The sequence below is a fragment of the Saccopteryx leptura genome, chromosome 9 (genome assembly GCF_036850995.1).
Source record: "Saccopteryx leptura isolate mSacLep1 chromosome 9, mSacLep1_pri_phased_curated, whole genome shotgun sequence".
NCBI classification, from domain to species: domain Eukaryota; kingdom Metazoa; phylum Chordata; class Mammalia; order Chiroptera; family Emballonuridae; genus Saccopteryx; species Saccopteryx leptura.
In genome coordinates this window covers 37,267,756-37,285,591 of record NC_089511.1, presented here as the reverse complement: position 1 = coordinate 37,285,591, position 17,836 = coordinate 37,267,756, and the positions used below count along the sequence as shown (strand labels likewise).

The 17,836-nt window shown below is 52.1% G+C and overlaps 1 protein-coding gene across 3 annotated transcripts in view; it reads left to right on the top strand.

Annotated features, from left to right (window-relative positions):
- Positions 1-2,707: 2,707 nt before the first annotated feature.
- The window catches only part of CHST8 (carbohydrate sulfotransferase 8), a 120,993-nt gene continuing 105,864 nt past the window's right edge, over positions 2,708-17,836 (top strand). For 2 of the 3 annotated variants that reach the window (XM_066349551.1, XM_066349552.1), the window contains exon 1: positions 2,714-3,057. The gene's annotated coding sequence lies outside the window, so the exon portion shown is untranslated. Of the gene's footprint in view, positions 3,058-17,836 lie in introns of all 3 variants that reach the window. The other variant, XM_066349554.1, reaches the window with a different exon arrangement.

Sequence of the window (17,836 nt, the reverse complement as noted above, 5' to 3'; positions counted from 1 at the left end):
TGGGCGCTGGGGATGGCTCCTTGGCCTCTGCCCTGGGCGCTGGAGTAGCTCTGGTCGCGACAGGGTGACGCCCCGGAGGAGCAGAGCATCGCCCCGTGGTGGGCAGAGTGTCACCCCCTGGTGGGCAGAGCGTCGCCCCCTGGTGGGCGTGCCGGGTGGATCCCGGTCAGGCGCATGCGGGAGTCTGTCTGACTGTCTATCCCTGTTTCCAGCTTCAGAAAATACAAAAAAAAAAAAAAAAAAAATCTTAAAAACAAACAAACAAAACTGCAAGCAGGCACATGGGCTTCTTGACAGGGATTTGCAGCATTTCTCTGCCTCCCCTGCTGCAGAGGCTGAATCTGACTTTCCAAAAAGGGGCACACAGCCCAAGGAGGAAAAGAGAGCACAGTGGTACTATCAGCCTGGGGTCCCCTTTTGGGGATTTCCCGAAGACACTATCAGAACAAGAAGCAATCTGAGTGGAAAATGGAAAATAGAGCAGATGTTGAAGGAATACAGCATTGTTGATTCCTAGAGGCGCCTGCCTGAATATTAGATGCAAATAAGTGCTAATAAGTACAGTTGGAGAAGCTAATGGAAAAACCATCCTTCCCAGGAGGATCTCTGCATGCAGATGCATGGGGCAATTGAGATGGCCTGACCAGCCACCATTGCTGCTCGTGTAGTCTAGGTGAAGTCTGTGTAGACCTGTCTTGTGGAAGTACCTGTGGTGCAGAGCCTCCTCTGGCTGTAGGTTTGACCCCAGGAAGTGGGATCTCTTCTTTTCATCCTCTCCCTACTCACTGCCCGTGTGTATGTGTGTGTGTGTGTGTGTGTGTGTGTGTGTGTGTGCGCGCGCTTGCGCTCCAGTGGCCCCGACTCCGAATGGTGAGATGGCTGCAGGTATGGGGACAAGAAGGCACAGGGGCAGTGCACTCAGCAAATAGCTTTCTGCTCACTTTACTGCCCACCCCGCATCTTTGTTCACCATCTTTCTTCCTACTCTGCTTTGACAGGTTTTGGATGTGAATTTGGATAAGGGTTCACTGTCCTATACTTCCTGACATGGGGGTTCTTGTCCCTTACTTTCCATTCATCTAATTTGCACCCAACTGAGGTGGAGTAGTGATTTCAGCCATAGACATGCCCCCCCCCCCCCAAACCTCCCACACACGAGTAACATGCAGCCGGTGGAGTGTGGCTGAGCCAGTGCCCTGGGCCTGACATAGTCCTTGAGCTCCAGTCATGGAGAGGGAACCCCAACAATGAACCTATCTTTGGAATCAGCAGCCCAGACCTGGCTCTGCATTTTCATACCTTGCTTTCCTCACCTGTAAAACAGCAATAATAATGCCTACTTCGTTGCTGCAGGGATGATGGAGGATCCATGACAACGCTGGCATACTTCAGTTTGCCATCTCCCTTTTTCTGCACTATCTCTGAGTGGTCTGAGCTTACCTGGAGCATGCAGTAGGCCTCAGGGATGCCTGGGGCAGAGTCTGGATGCCACCACAGCGACTAGAGCCCTAGTACTGGGACCCCCCCCACACACCTTCCTCAGGAGGGGCTCTACACTCTGCCAGGGCTAGCCCAGCCCTATCTTCTCTGGCCCTTTAAGGGCCATGAGTCCAACCTAGTCCCCAGCTTCATTCTACACTCTGGGTGGGTTGGATGGAGTCATCAGGCCAGCCAAGCAGCAGATAGAATGAAAGGAGGGTGAGCATCTTTCACCTCATTTTACCAAAGGTTTCTCTGCAGGTTTTAAAAAACACAGGGTGTTCCTTCAAGACTAAAAGGTGACTGATTTGCGCTGCTTCATGTAGTTTCTGTGAGAAGCCTGTACAGCCTCGGTCCTGGCACCTGCTTGCCCTCTGCAGGTGGGGGCTACCTGTCCCCAGGAAAATCAAGAACGTCCCCTTCACATCCCCGGCAGCTGCTGGTGCTGTGTGGCTGTGGGTCTGGCGCGTACCAGCCTGGTGGTGGGGGCTGTTTATGGGGAGCGGCCGCTAGACCCAGGTTGACCTCACTCACGACCCTCCCAGCTCTTAGACCCACGACCAAACAAGGGCTTCAAGGAAGTAGGCTGGGTCAGGTGCACCTTCAGTTGAATCCAGAGCCCCATGAATTTGGGCATCGCCGTGGACACCGGGCTGAGGCTGCCCAAGACCTTGACTGAATTGCACCAAGGCTGGATTTCTCAGAATCTTCCTTGAGATCAGTCTGTGCGTTTTGCCAGCCCCGCATCCCCAAAGCTTGGGGTCCTGAGCGCGATTCCCTGCCCAGCTGTGGTCACGGCCTGCTCCGGTGAAGCCTTGTTCTTTTCCCGAGTCGGCGCGGGCGGGCGTGCGACCCACCGAGACAGTGGAAGCACTCTGGCCGCGATATGGAGATAAGTGACAGCCGGGAGTCCGGTTCTCAGGAAACCCGGGAGACACGCGCGGATCGCCACGACCGGATCTCCCCCACCCCCGTGGCCGCCGGCCTCGCCCAGTGGCGGCTCTTTCTCATCGCTCAGCCCGTGGGGTTCCGGGAGCCGCACAGCTCGCGTGGGCGCGGCGCCGGCGAGCTCCCGGGAGCGGCCAGCAGGTCCCAGGAGTGATCCCCTCCGGGCTGGGCCACCGTGGTTGCTGCCACCACGGCGGGGCGGGGCCCAGGCCGAGGGCGGGGCGCCGGGCGGGCGCGGCGCTATTTCCAGCCTTGCCGAAGGCTTTGCTAGCACTTCGCTGGGAGCCTTCCCGGCACGCGAGCCGGGTCGCGCTGAGCTGTGGGAAGGAGAGAGGAGGCGGCGGCGGAGCAAGGCGGGAGGTGAGGGACTGACCGGGACAGGTGATCGAGGAGGAACACGCCACCGCGCCCGAGCCCTCTTCCTCTCCTGCGCGCCGGCTACCGGCCCCACGGCGCTCCCTACACCCACCGCACGCGGTTCCCCGGGAAGCGGGAGGAGACACTGGGCCTTAAAAGAGCTGGGGCGGAGGTCCTTCTTGCTCCCCCGGCGCCCCAGAGCGGAGGATTCGCGGTGGAGGTCCGCGCCGGGGCTGGAGGCGCCCGCAGCCCCGCGAGCGCCAGCTGCGCCAGGTAAGTGCGCTGCGCCTCCGCGCCACTCCTGTCCCCGCCCTATGCAGGCTCCCGGCCGGCAGGGGCGCCCTGAAGGGTCCCGAGAGGGCCCAGGACTGCACTGCGCCCCAGCCCCGCTAACCCACGTGGATATGAGCCCGAAGCCGCAGGCAGAGACGGGGTTCTGGTCTTTGGGGAACCGCTCCAGTAGCGGGGACCCACTCCAGTAGTGGGAACTTTAATTAGACTTTTGCTCCTTGGATTTCACTTGCCGCGGCGTGTCCGTGAACTGCCGCCCCTTGGCCTCCCTGCGGACCCTCTGCCTCTCTTCCCAGCCTTGGGTGCTGGGCGCGGGGAGGCGGCGTCGGACTTCGAGCTGGCCGGGCTGGAGCGCTTAGGGCTTTCCCGCGCTCTTGGGGGTACTCGCGGGCGGTTGTGGCGGGCAGGGTTGAGGGAGGAGTTAGAGGCTGTCTGGGTTTCCGACCGAGCGGCGGAAGGTGCGCCGGCACTCCATCGCGCGCAACCCCACCCGGCGACTCTCCAGGGCACCGGCCTGTTTTGTACTCGAGGCGAGTGTGTGTGCGTCAATGATTGGAGGTGTGTGCAGGAGTGCGGGAGTCGGAGTCTCGGGTGGCTTGCGTGGGCGGTGAAAAAAATCCGCTTGCCGCGGGACCCAGCCGAGCTGTGGCGGTGGCTGAAACTCCAGCTGCCGGCTTCTAGTTCTGCACACCAGCTCTGGCCTCGCCCAAGGCCGGCAGGACCAGCGAAGGCGGCTTTGCGGGTTTGGGCAGTGCCAGTGCTGGAGCTCGGGTCGGAGGTGACCTCTCTCCCTTCCCCGGCGCGGGACTGCCCCCGCCCCAACTTTCGCGTTACAGCGGGTCTCCAGGCCCGGCGACTCCGAGCCGGAACTGATGCGGCAGCCGCACAGCGCCCTCGGCTGTGTGCCCGGTTGTCTGACCTACCCTAGAAGTAGGGGCCGATCCTGGGACTCTGTCCCGCAGCAGTCTCCGGCTTCGCCATGGACCCCCGTTCTTTGGGCCGTGTCCCTGATCCAAGACTGGCGATGCTGGGGGAATGGGAGTCGGGGCCCTTCAGATCTGCGGGGGGCGGGGGGAGGCAGAGGCGATTTACCCCCGACAGCAGAGTAGGAGGGAGACGCTTTTGAATAAAGGGACCAGGGCACCTCTGGAGTGGACGGTGGGAGGGGCAGTGGTAGAGGGTTAAGGGACCGACTAGCCCCTTCTGAATCCCTGGGTGCTTACAAGCTGCACTCCCAACCTGTCTTTTCTTGGGTAACCTCTCATATCTGAGTTCACCTTGACCCTTGCACATGGAGTTGGGAACTTTTTTCTTAAGTCCTGTCCTACAACAGCAGGAATGTCAGAGTTCTCTTTAAAATTTCCCAACAGTCACGGCCTGTCCTGCTCACCCTCTATCCCTGTCCCAAAGGTAGGGCAGACAGAACACGGGAAGGGGTGATGCTGTGGTCCCTGGAGGATACCCTCTTAATGCATACAGGAAGGGACAGGATCTAGGGAGCCCTGGGCGGGGGAGTGGAAGCACATTCCAGAGCTTGCATCAGACTTGCCTCTGTGAAGTGACCCACTGGAGAGATAAAATTCAGACCCCGAGAGATGTAGCCTGATAGGATGACCAATACTTCAATAGCATTTGAACACAGAAAATCTCAGAGTCTGACCCCATCCCATCGCCTGGCCTGTTCATCTTGGGACATCCGGACGGCACAGCTTATTGATTTATTTACCTGGACTCAGACTCCACAAGAGTGAATTATGTTCCCCAGGTATTGATTTCTTAAAAAAAACCCCAAATTAAAAAGTCAAGGCTTTCTTAAAGCAAGGTCAAGGATTAATTATTTATAGAGAGACATCAATCGGCCAGTGTAGGGGCTCATTTATAAATTGCCTGCACGCGCAAAAGGAGCATCTTCTGACTCTGGCTCCAGCTCGAGAGAGGCCTGTCTGACCTCCTGGGTTTGGCAGAGCTTTCCTGGACTGTGACCAGAGGAGGTAGCTTTGTAACTCAGCCTCCTGTCGGAGATGCCTTTTTAATCTTGTAGCCAGAATACCACTTGGGAAATTTCAGGCATATTTGCTGTGTTTCCATAATGAACGTTTACTGATTACAGAGTATCAAGGGAATTTCATTTTTTAAACATTTATTCAAAGCTCTGTTTATGTAAGCTAATAAGTCTGGGAAAGTTCAGCCAATACTTTTTCGCCGTGTGGTTGTGGGGGAAGTGGTGGGCTCATCCCAGAATTTACCTTCAGTTCACTTGAAAGGAGGAAAGTCAGATCCTCCTGATTGAAAATGTCAAGCAGGCTGCTTCTCGGCTCTTTACTCCAAGTTTGTGCCCACGGGGGGGCCTCATAGGCTTTTTGTGGTTTTTCCAATCGAAGACATGGTCACTTAGAGCTTTTATGTTGTTTGCTGAAGTATCTGGTTGGAAGTACGGGAGGTGAGCTCTGGAGTTCAGTGGGGGCTGGCAGGGGAAGGCGGTGCCCCCTCTTCTACCTGGTCTGGAGTCTCAGGCACTTGTCTTCACTGCAGGCTGCACTGCTCCGGTTTCCTCATGCGTGGCAGCCACCTTGGAGACATGTGGAGCAGAGAGGGAACCTCTGTGCCGGAAAGTGGACATGAGTTTATGGCATCTCTTTAATAAACAACCATGGCAATTAGAGTCAGTAAACACGGTGAGAAACAAGTGTCTAGCCTTTTAGCTAATCAAGAGGTAATGAATCATAAACAGGAGATTTATGAAGTGCTGGCCCAAGGAGATCAATGTGGCCCTGCCATGGGACAGTAAGAATTTTTTTTTTTTTTTTTAATTAAGGAGGGTTCTTTGGATGTGTATATCGCAACGGTGTCCTTGAGCCCTGGGATGTTTGCTGGGGGAAGGCAGCCTGTGTGGTGACAGTGTGGTGAAGATAGGCTCCCTAACACTGTCTTTGGAGTCATAGCCAGGACTTGCTTGACTCCCAGAGCAGCTGTAGTCCCTCCCTCCTGGGAAAAGGCTGCCAGAGGCAGGGCGGCGGAGCTGCATTCGCTCAGGTGGCAAGATGACACAGGAGATGCCATCTCATTCCTTCCTGGCTGGCGGATGTGTGACCACCTCCCCCATCAGTAAATCATGGTGGCAGAAGATGGGACTTACAAATTGGTCTTGGAAAAAAGTTGTGACTTTAACCCTGTACAAAACTACCTGTCATTTGTGATCTGGAGCTCTCTAGCCTGGACCTGCTGGCCATAAATGCATCCTCTGACGCCGAAGGCATGGGAAGCCCGTGTTCAGGTGGGTTGACACCTTCAAGCAAGCCTGATTTCATCTCAAAAGCCACCTTTCAGGAGGTCAGAGTGTCTGTATGTCAGCAAGGTGCAGGGATGGCAGACACAGCTGCTCTCCCAGGCCAGCGACCTGGGTCTCAGCTTTCCCACTTCCCACCTTGCGTGCCATGCATTGCTGGGAGGTCAGTGCTTTTCGCTGCTGGTGACTGAGGGCCGGGCACCCTGTCTCTGCCAAGCTGTGGCCAGAGTTGGCCCTGGTGAGTGACGTTTATTTGAACTAAATGAGAGTTGTCAACATTGAAACCGGAAGCCAAATGACCCTCCATCTCACACTCCCAGCGTCAGACCCGCTGTGCACCTCCTTCATTCCCCCGTCAGTGAACATTGAGCACATATAGGTGTCTGTCATTGTGCCAGGCCCTGAGAACACAAGATGAGCGAAACTAAGAGTGGTCCTTGCCCTTGTGGGGTTTGTAGTTTTGTGGGACAGAAATTCCTTCATCATTCATTCATGACTCACTGATTCAGACTCTGCTAGCAACACTGTTGCTGAGCAAATAAACAATACATGTGTGATTCTCTATGAAGGACACAGCTGGGTGAGTACGAGACCTACAGTAGAGTAGGAGGACATGACTCCACCAGGGCTTGACGTTGGATTAGGTAGGGGAGGGAGGTGGTGAGGGTTGCTGGACTATGACTTCTGGATCACAACTGGGAGCTGTTAGTGCTCTGAGGCAGAACTCCCCATCCCGGACCAAGTGCTGGTCCACTCTAGTTCAGTTATGTCCTTCAGGGCTGGTGGGGCGGGGGGGAGTCAGCTCGTGTGGCTCTGCCTCTGTGCCCCTGCCCCCTGGCCCACCTTCCAGCTTTCCTCAAAGCCCTTGGGCCTTCTGCTACCTTCCCCCATGTGATCACCATTTGGCCACGTTGTGGGCACTCAGTAAGTGAAAGCCCAGTACCCCGTGCCCAGTGATCTCTGGTGAAGATGAGCTGCTCTGATGCCCACCTTTCTTTTGGCCTGCGTGTCATCCATGTAGCTTGCTGGTGCCCTTGTAGGTCCTTTACCTGCTGCCCATTTGTACCTGATCTGGCAGCTGGCTGGCACCTGCCCCAGAAAGAACTCCTCTCCTGTGCCCTCCCCTCATTGCCAGCCCTCTGTCCTTTTCCTCCTACTTGTGGGAGTCAGTCTGTGCCTGCTCCAGGCTTCTTTGAGGGGCTCTACCCAAGGCTCAGAGCTCCCAAACTCCCTCTGGTATCTGTGAGCTCCTCTGGCTGGCTGCAGCTTGGCTCAGGCTCCAGCATCCCTGAAGACATCACTGGGTCCATGTAGCTGTCTTCCATAGCTAAGGTGGGACAACAAGTCTGTGAGTCACCCCACTTCCCGTTGTGCCCACGCTGCTGGCTGTGGGCCCTGATCCAAGTGGCCGCTTAGCTGCAGGCAAGAGCCTAGGTTGCTGTCACCTTGTCCTCACTCTGCCTGGACTGGAGCCAGCTCCTCCCTGACTGGGCCAGACTCAGGGAGAGGAAAGAGGAGAGCCACGAAGAGGATGCTGGGGGATACAGCTCTACCCCCTGGGCCCCAGGCCTCTCTGGGGCTGGTTCCTCCAACCCTTGGGCTCTTTGCCGGGAGAGTGGACTCATCAGAATGGTCTTCCTTCCTATTCTGACCACTGCCCTCACAGCCACGTACCAGTGGATGTGCCTAGGTGCTCATCAGTAGAAAGGCGACATAGGAGAACCCCTCTGCCAGCAGCTCCTAGCCCAGGCACACGTTGACTCATACTTGGCAGACAAGTCCTCCCTACATTCAGAGCTCCTTCTTCATGGGGGCTGACTCATCTCCCAGTACAAGACCCATCTGCCCAAGCCTATGAGCACTGAGACGCTCCTCCAACCCAGAGATGGGGAGGGGGCTGTTTCCTGTGTTCTTGAGGGGAGCATCCAGGCACCCAGCAAAGACGGCAGCGGTCCTTCCATGTGCAGAGCCTCCTGCTGGGCCCAGAGGAGGCTGAGAAAACACTGGCAGGTCACAGTGGTGGTGCAAATACTGCTCTGTGTGGCTGTCTTGGCCAGGAGAAGCTCCGCGCGGAGAAGGTTCTCGGTGATTCTGCTGGCAGGCAGTGTGAGCAAAACTGCAGTCTTTCTACACTGGTGGAGCCAGTGTATGATCCAGGCACTTTGTCTACACTGGTTGAGTCTAGGGTGTGAGCACTTTCCATTTAGCCAGTGCCCGCCCCACTCCCTGCTGGGGTCTCTGCACAGCATTTGGTGTTCTCAAACTCTCTCTGGCTTCAGTGAATTTCTGTGTCCATCCATCTGGTTTTATCTCCCAAGAGCTGAGTGTTGAGCGCAATGTGCCATGTCTACACTGGTTGAACCAATACACAAAGCAAGCACTGTCTACACTGATTGAGCCCGATTCTTGCTGTGAGCTGTCTGTTTACACTGGTTGAGTTCAACACATGATTCATGCAGCCTGTCTACACTGGTCGAGTCATGCATTATGCAAGCCATCTGTCTAAACTGTGAGCCAGTGCTCAAAGCAGGTACTCTGTCTATTGGTCGAGCCAGTGTGTGATGCGTCCAGCTTGTGGCTGGGTGAGGCCTGTGTTCCAGGCTCTTTCCGATACTCTCACCAGGAATAGTCTTTTCTACTCTCCCGTAGACACCTCTGTGTTCAATTTAAGTCCTACTTCCAAGGAGCTGTTTTTGCTGTTCCCTTAGCTCTCCTGTGTCTTACTCCGGTCTCTTTGGCAGAGGCTGGCTCCGAGCTGGGAGCAGCGTGGATGCGGGGGCACGGGGACGCACCAGGGTCTCCCTGGGTGCCCCTCCTCCATCATGCTTGGAGGCTGAGCCTGCTGTCAGGCACAGAGGCTGCCTGCAAGCAGTGGTCAAGGCTACTCCATCATGTTTCACAGCAGCCACTCACATGCCTTTTTCTCAGGAAACACACCTGGGCGTGAACCTCTGCCTCTGTGTGCATGGTAAACTACACACTTCTCCAGATTGGGTCTATCTTGCCGTCTGTTAGCTTTGGGGCCTCCGTCTCCATCGCTGTTATTTCACTGCCTGAGGGTTGGCCTTATCATCCCTGCAAAAGCACATTCTGTGTTTATTATTTAACTCTTCTCAGTTCCCTCTGCCATGAATTGAAGTGTCAACCGACAGCTCCACCTCCTGTAGCCACCTGGGGGTTGTAACTGAAGCCAGTACCTGGAGTCAGACTGCCTGGGTTCAAATCTCAGCTTTACCACTTGGTCACTATGTGGATTAGGGACTCAGTTTCCTCATCTATAAAAGAGGGATGACAATAGAAACCACTTAAGAGCCATTGTACTTAGCAACCAGCCAGGTCACAATCAAAGGCAGCAGTCAGTATTATTATTATTATTATTATTATTATTATTATTAATCTTGTGTTTGGTCTCTCAGCTGAAGCCCAATCCCTCCTTATCTCAGGTCCAAGGAAGCATATTGATCAATGGCCTTACCTGGTGATGTGACAAAGGCTTAGAGGGCATGTGATCTAATTGGCTAGTGTCCCCTCAAGTCCTGCCCTTTCTAAGCAGCTTCCTGTTCATGTGTTTTTCCTGTTCTGCCTTCAGTGGATTTAAAAATTTTTATTCCCAACACATTATGCACACCGAAAAGTGCATGGATTGTGTGTACAATGCAACGAACATCTGCAAACAAATAAAAACGGGCAGCAACCAGAACATGAAGCATCCAGAGGCCCCTGTGACTCCTTCCAGGCACCTCCCCTTCCCCACAGTAATCGTTCTCCTTACTTGGAATGCCATTGCTTGGTTTTCCTTGTTTTTAAACTTGATATAAGTGGAATCATAAATCTGTACATTTTGTGTCTGGCTTACCGTCATTTGTGAGATGCACCCACACTGCTGTGAGTACTTGCAGTTTGTTCATTCTTATTACTGTCTAACATTCCACTGTGTGAATAGGCTTAACTTTTTAATTGATTTTAGTTTATTGTGTTTACACAGATTCTAGTGTCCCCCTGAATGCATCTCCCCCTCCCCTGTGATCCCCTCCGCATCCCCCTTGCCTCCTTCCCCACAACACCTTCCCCCCTTCCCTCCAGGATTATCCCATCCTATCATCCCCTTTCCCTCTGTCCGCTTTCTCTCTGGTCCCTTTGATCCCGCCTCTGTCTCCATTCCCTTCCTCAGTTCACATTGTACATTGGATTCCTCAGATGAGTGAGGTCATATGATATTTCTCTTTCTCTGCCTGGCTTATTTCACTCAACATAATAGTTTCCAGGTCCATCCATGTTGTTGCAAAAGGTAATATTTCCTTCTTTTTCATGGCCCCATAGTATTCCATTGTGTATATGTACCATAGCTTATCCATTCTCCTCTTGATTGACATTTGGATTGCTCAGAGTTTTGAGCTATGAACAGTGCTGCTGTGAATGGACTTGCTGTGTCCTTGGGCATGTGGACACATTTTAATACGCACGCACCTAGAAGGGAGATGCTGGGTCCTAGGTGCACATGTTCACCTTTGCAGGTGCTGTAGAACAGTTTTCTCTAGAGTGGTGTGCTAATCCCCAGCCAGTTGTTCCACCTCCTTTCCAACACTTTGTGGTGTCGGTCTTGTACATTTTAGCCATTTTATGAGTATGTAGAGGTATCACACTGTGGTTTTAATTTTATTTTTCAGATGACTAATACAAGTTTGTTTTTGTTTTTGTTTTTGCTAAGGATATGTTGAACTTGAAAATATAATTCAACAAATTTGAAAATTCACTTTCATATCCAAATTATAGATGTCTTAAATGTTGGGGGTGCTGGTGATGCCTTCTGCTGAGGAGGTTTGAATCTGGGAGGCAGTGGGTGGAGTCAGGAGTTGTTTCTCTGGATGAGGCTGGGAACCCTGCCACCTTTCCCACAATCACCTGGGGAGCTTGTCAGAGCTGCCGAGCCTGACCCCAGCCCCCGGACACCAGATGGATCCCCATCATCCATCAGTCTCTCTGGGGCTGGTCTTCCTTTCCCTTCCCAGAGTCCATGAGCACTGAACACCTCATCTGTCATGTTCACTGCTGTGTCCCAGTGCCTAGAACAGTCCTGGAACACAGTGGGCCCCATAACTACCTGCTGAATGAAGGACCAGAAGACAAAGTGCTACCTGCGGGCCTCTGTCCTCTCCCACCCAGGCTGACTTGACAGGGATTTGTCGGGAGCCTGGGCAGCTATGGAGAGGGTTCTGCAAGTTGGGCTGTTTCTCCAAAGCCAGCTTCTGACCAGGGCCTGAGGTTCCAGGCCTAGGCTCTGTGCTGGTGCCCCCGGAGCCATGCTCACCCCCAGAGCTCCAGCACTGGCCACTGAGGAGCATCCCCTGGGTGACCTCATTCCTGGCAAGCTTATCTGTCATTGGGTCCCTCTGAAGAAGCCTGAAAACCCCATTGAAAGCAGCACTCCATCCCTGCTTCATTTACTTCCTGTACTGTTCCACCCAACCTTTTCATGGCTGACATGCCTTCTGGTCAAGTGAAGGGCTGTAACTATGACCACTTCATCCACTCCTGCTGCATTGCATTTTGATGAGGACCATGATGCAGCCCCCTTCTTTTGGTGTGGCTTGTTCCCTTTCTCTTCAATACTGACATGGTTATTTGGAAAGCAGTATGGCCTGGGGAGTGAGAGCTCTGGGTTGGACCCCTAGGGTTCAAATCCAGATTCTGTTCTTGTTTGGTTTTGAGAAGAATTCATTGCCCCCAGGAGAGATAGGGTCACAGTTAACTCATGCGACTAGTGGGGGTGATTGGGGTGGCTGAGATCTCTGAGGTTGGGGAGTGAGGGCTAACAATTCTGGCTGGGGCATACGCCGAGGGCTCCATCAAGGAGGGAGGCCTGGGCTGGTCCTCAGGAATAGGGAGGGAGAGATGACACCTCATGGACCACTCAGTGGTGGACCTCAGAGAATCAGCAGCATGAAGTCCTCAGGGAAGGAAGAGCCGTGAGCCCCCAGGAGACCATGGTCTAGTATCAGGGGTCCCCAAACTTTTTACACAGGGGACCAGTTCACTGTCCCTCAGACCATTGGAGGGCCGCCACATACAGTGCTCCTCTCACTGACCACCAATGAAAGAGGTGCCCCTTCTGGAAGTGTGGTGGGGGGCCGGATAAATGGCCTCAGGGGGCCACATGTGGCCCGCGGGGCCGTAGTTTGGGGAAGCCTGGTAGTTGAACCCACACCTGAGGGCACAGAGCACATCAGAATTTATTGGGGAAGCCTGGTAGTTGAACCCACACCTGAGGGCACAGAGCAAATCAGAATTTATTGGTGAATTATGGAAGGCTTCCGGGAGGAGGCAAGCATGGGACTGCATGTCCAAGACCAGGGGTGAGAACTTTATCATGGTGCCACTAGAAATTCTCTCCAAACTGCCGGATCATGGAACACAGACAATGTGAGCCAAATACCAGTCACTCTAAAATAGAACAACAAAGAATGCAGGACACACACATTGTTTTTGCGATGTGGGGGCGGGTATGCAAAGATGGAAGAGCTAAAAGCAGCTTGGGAAAAACAACACCTTTTTTTTTGTGGAAACACAGATTAGAATGGTTTATGCTCTTCTGTGATAACTAATATGAAAGGTTTATCAAAGTTTATAAAAAAAAACCTTGACGCTTTCTCCAAAATTGATTTGAAGACTTGGCAGATTTGAGGAATCATTCAGTAACGTTTTATGGGTCGATGCTAATTTGATGCAGCAGACCCATGCATCGCGCCAATTTACTGCCAAAGCAACATTAAGCACCGACCTTTCGTGCAAGGTTTATAGGCGGATAGCTCATAAACATGCATGCTTGACAAGTATTCTGCTTCTCTTAGGATGTGCAATATGAAGTGTTTATCAAAAAGCAACTAAATCGTCCCTGCCTTTTACTGGTAAACAGTCTCTGGGGATGTCAGGCTTGGATCCCATGCAATATTTCACCACTCTGGGTCCTGCTACGCAGGCAGCCTTTGTTTCCAGAAGCCGAGATAGGAAGAGGGAAGAGAAAGAGCTCTTTGGGGTGGAAGATGTCCTAAGAGACCACTTTGGAAATCACTTGTAACCCAGGACATGGAGAAGCCAGTGACACTCTTCCTAAAAAGAGTCAAAGGTTGCACTTAAAGGAACTCGGTGGCTCCAAGCAAATCCATTTCCTGCTCTCATTTTATTCCCTGGGCTGACGTTTGATGGATCATTGCAGCATGTCTGTTTTCGTCAAATAAGCGCTGTCAGAGCCCCTTTAGTGAGCAGATGATCAAGCTTTGTTTTGCATGTCAGAAAAGACTTAACAATAAAAATGATCAAAACTCTTGTCTTTCACCTCTGAAAACCACTGCTCATATTTTCCACCAAGGAAAAGTGGACTTCCGTGGTATTTACCTCCTCTGCGCCCCTGTAATCCCTCGGTGCCTCCCACCCCAGTGTTAATTACCCGGGCTTAATGAAGAGGGTTGCTGGAGGGGGTAGAGTGCACAGACCGCTGTCAGCACAAAGCCTCGTGGGTTTTCGCAAGGGGAAATTTGATCTTGGGCAAATGTCAAGGCGTTTTTGAAATCTGTGTTATGATATCAGCTCATTGCCAGTGTAAGGCTTCATCTGGATTTCATAAATATTGTATGGGGTTCTCCTATAGCCACCTCGGCCATCTGGAGAACACAACAGCCACCCCCGGAGCGCACGCGCATAAGCTCTCTTGCACACACACACACACACACACACACACACACACACACACAAAGGCACCCCACTGCAACTGCAATCTATCGCAGAGTTGTCATGAAAAGCCAATTGGTGATATTTCAATCACAATGTTCTTGTAACAGATTCCATTCAGATTCCCTTGGAAAGGGAGTTAAGGTTTCCTCCCGCTGCTAGGAGAATGATATGCTAAATGTAGCTTCCTGGTGCCCTGGCAGCCGTCCAGGGCTTTGTAATTTATAGTTCTCCTTTGTGGTTTTCTAAGTGACCTTGGAACCTCCAACCTGGTGGACGCCCTGCGATGTCCAAGTGAGAGCTCTCCGCGGGCTGGAGCCGAGAGAAAGGATGTGAGCGGGGCGCTCACGGAGCAGGTGACAGGTGACTGGAAGATGGCTTCTTGTTGCTGACCTGCCCTCTGAGATTTATGTCAGCCACCAAATAGTCCAGTATTGTGTTTAGAGGCAGCTCGCAGGTGACAGGAGCTTCTCCAGCCCCAGCAAGCATCAGAGATTCCTGAGAAAGAAGGGGAGGGACAATTTGCAATTATATTCATCAGCTATTTTTGGTTGAGGAATAAACAAAATGGTCCAAACTGCTGCTGTTACAGATTCTGGCAGAGGAGTGGCGTGTAGGAAAGATTAATGTACAATTAAAACCCGTGTATGGGTAAATTACAGGGTGACAGCTATCTAATGCAAACACCGCAGACATGTAATTAAGAGGAATTCCAGGCTCTCAAGGATGGATTTGCTGAGGACAGTGCTAGGGAGCTGTCGGTGGAGCGGGAAGGGCGGGGACAGGCAATGGGACAGCGTGAGGGCCCGAGGAGATGGCGAGGAGATGCCCCACAACATCCGGGGGGCGGTCTGGGGGCCCCAGCTCTCAGGTGGGGTCGCCTGCCTGTCTCCAGTGCTCGCCACAGGCTCCTGTTCAAGCTTCCAGCCCTCTCTGGAGTCACCCTGCTCTACCCTCACCTTTGGCTCTGGGGTAGCGAGGGCTTTCTTCTACTTTTTAATTTCTCTTGCTTTGTCAGCTTTTTAAGGAATATGTTACATTATGTGGAAATTGGATGCTAACAAGATTTGTATGAATAAATTAGACTCTTAACTTTTTATGTTATTACAAAATTGAAATGGACTCTAATGACAGTCAGAATTAATGTTCTGTTTCAAATAAATGCCGGGGATGTGACTGAATTATCAGTGCATTCTCCTCATTTGGCATCTCTAGCCTTTCCTCTAGGGCCTCGCCTGAGAGGGGGTCTCCCTCCGACCTTCCCCCTTACAGCGAGGTGACCCTCCATCACTCACCTGGCCCTGGCCCCCAGGACTCTACCAGCATATTCCTTGGGGGCTTCTGGGAAAATCTGCTGCTGCTGATCCCAGTGGCACCCCACCCAAGAATTGTCCTCAGCTTCTGGGGCTACAGCCCATGCTACATTAGCTGACTGGCTGGTGTGACCCTCCCAGACACAGAGTGCCTGTGTTCCACTGCGAGGCATTGTGGCTTCTCTCTCTGCTCATCCCTGTCCTCTTCACCCCCCACCCACTTGCCTCAACCCCTCCCCAATAAACTCCAGATTCCCGGGAACTCTGCCCTAGACATCAGCTCTTTGGAATGGGATTTTGGTTTTCCCAAACCAACTGCCAGGTGAGTGTCACCTGCTGGGATCAGAGCCCCCAAAGCCCAGGATTGTTCTTTCTGCTCTGTGTCGCTTCTTGAATCCAGGGCTGCGGTGAGGCACTGACCAGGTCTTGACCTTGGTCCAGGCTCCCGTGTGCAGGGTTGGAGCAGCAACAGGACCAAAGGGCTCCTCTGGACCCCAGTGGCCACACCACTGGCTCTGGGTGGGGACGGAGTTGGAGGAATTTTCTGCAGCAAAACCCCCAGTGTGGCCAAAGGGGCAGGACAGAACAGGGACATGGACACAGGGGTGTGGGCACTTGTTTCCATAGCTGATGGTGGGAGGGAAGAGGGCCCTGGTATAGTGGAGAGAGAGCATGAAGTAGCCCAGACACAGAACAGCCCAAGTAGAAAATTATGTCCCCAGTGTAGCTGGGCCTCATGGTGAGGAAGTCGTGTGGTCCGGGATACCTGTGGACACTTATCTCATTGGAAGGAGGCTGTTATCTCCTGTTGTAATTGCAGGAAGGGATGGCGGTTCAGCATGACCAGATTGGTAGATTTTATATGAAATCTCTTCCCTTCTAAATAAAGTCCAGAGACTCATTAAAAATTTAAAATCAAAGTCCTGCACTGATCAAATAATATGACTGTGAGCTGCATTTGGCCTGGGCTAGAGGGATTCAGATCGCAGGGCTTCACTGGTAAAGTGGACACTTCCCCATCCGAAAAGTGAGGGCCAGAGCTGGGAAAGCACAGTAGCTGCCGCAGGTGCAGAGCTTTGGTTGCAGGCAATCAAGGCCTGACTAGTTGTGGCCTCTGTCTTGGGACCCCTGCCCCCCATCTGCTGGAAAGGGGTCCTCGCCACTGGGACTATGGAAATCTGGGCAGCTAGTTGGACCCTGAGTGTGGGCTAGATTCTGGCAAGCCTATACCCAGCCACTTGGACCAGTCATTTTAGGGTTCAGTGGATAAGTGGGGGCTAGCAGAGGGGCCTGTGCAGACCCCTAACCCACACCTGAGTGACCTCACCTCAGCATTCCTGCCTCCACCTTCATGAGTCTTAGCAATTCCCTTCAGGAATGCTGTAATAAGAGCAAAAAAAAAGAAAGCGGAAGTCTCACCATCCAGCCCATTTCTGCATCCAGGTTCCCATACCTCGTTACAGAGGGAGTGTCTTATGTTTAAATCACTTCATATACATAAACTCAGAAGTCGTATTCATTTTATAAAAATGCGTTAATTTTTATATCTACTGCATATAACCTGTTTAACCAGTGAATATACCATGAACGCCTCTCCATGGTCACAGATATATTTCCATTTTACTTTGGACACCTGCGTGGCATTTCTTCAGGTGAATTAATCATCATTTATATAAACAATTCCCCCTTGGACATTTTGGTGGTTTCCATTTTTGTTTTTCAATTTTAAAGAATGTTGGAGTGAACATTCTTGCTGTATTCCTTTGTGTCATTTCAGAATAAATTCCTAGCCGTAGAGTCGTTGGCTCAAAGGATATGCGTGGTTCTAGACTTTGAATACTTCCCAACAGATCACCCTCCAGAAGGACCCACCAGTGCCTGAGTGTGTCTTTTTGCACACCAGCGAATCTTCATGTTTTTAGATCTTTTTCAATGTGATAGATTAAAGAGGGGCATGCTTATGGCTTTTTTAAAAATAACTTTACTCTTATCAAAATAACACTTATATGTAGTTTTAAAAACGTAGCTAGTAAAATGTTTATCATAAACACAGCAGTCCTCTGGCTTATTCCTCACTGCCCCTCCCAGGCCTGCTCCCCAGAGGCGACCACCGAGACCCCCTGAGCTGTTTCCCTCACATGTGTTACTACTTCGATGTTTCTATCAATACATAACGTGTGTTTACTGCAAGTGTAAAATGGCCACTCAGTTGTCTCAGCATCATTTATTGAACACTTACTCTTTGCTTACTCTTTTAAAATCCCAGCTTCATCATTTGCTTAATTCTTGTATCTGCTGGGGCTGCTTTGGGACTCTTCAGTTTCATTTTGTCTATGCTCGTACCAGATCCTACTATTTTTAATGATTGTCTCTATGGACACATTTTTACTATTTTAGATGGTAAGTCTCCTCTCATTATTCTTGTGCGATATCACAT